Source organism: Penaeus monodon, chromosome 34 (assembly GCF_015228065.2).
Source record: "Penaeus monodon isolate SGIC_2016 chromosome 34, NSTDA_Pmon_1, whole genome shotgun sequence".
Taxonomy (NCBI): Eukaryota; Metazoa; Arthropoda; class Malacostraca; order Decapoda; family Penaeidae; genus Penaeus; species Penaeus monodon.
In genome coordinates, this window is record NC_051419.1 from 33,981,223 (window position 1) to 33,981,767 (window position 545).

At 42.6% G+C, this 545-nt stretch overlaps 1 protein-coding gene across 1 annotated transcript in view; it reads right to left on the reverse strand.

Moving 5' to 3' along the window:
* LOC119594766 (potassium channel subfamily K member 18-like) overlaps window positions 1-545 on the reverse strand; it is a 57,479-nt gene that overhangs the window by 6,362 nt on the left and 50,572 nt on the right. The gene's annotated exons all lie outside the window — the stretch shown is intronic.

Consider the following 545-nt stretch of genomic DNA (forward strand, 5'->3'; position numbering starts at 1 on the left):
ACTAAAATTTACTTTTATGTGATATTTATTAATGCAACCCTTCTATAAGCACCTCCTTGTGATATTAAGCCATTTATTTATAATCTTTACGGATCATAACTAGTGTGGACCTAAGCTTATCATCTATCTCTACCTATAAGCCTGCTAAAAATAGACACGGGGGGGGGGGGGTTGGCATTTCGAACTAACTAGTCGCTAATGACAGACACGCAACATGGCTGTCACATGTCGGCGAACTGTCTGACACTAATTTTGCTAATATTGTCACCCCTTGCTATGCTGTCTTCACCTGCCCTCTAGCGGCGAGTCTTACCAACATAAAGGACACAAAGTGGCAACATTTACGTCAGCAAGTCACTTCGGGAGGAGAAAAAAAAATTAACTCATTTCCGCACTCGATTATGTAAATACATGGCGGTGAATATGCATGGATCAGTGCAAATATACGACTGCAGCGTGTATGGGAGAGAGCACACCTGGGAGGCAAGCACACATATGCAATCAGCGGATCTCCATGAAAGCCGCGGGGTAAAAAAAGAAAGAAA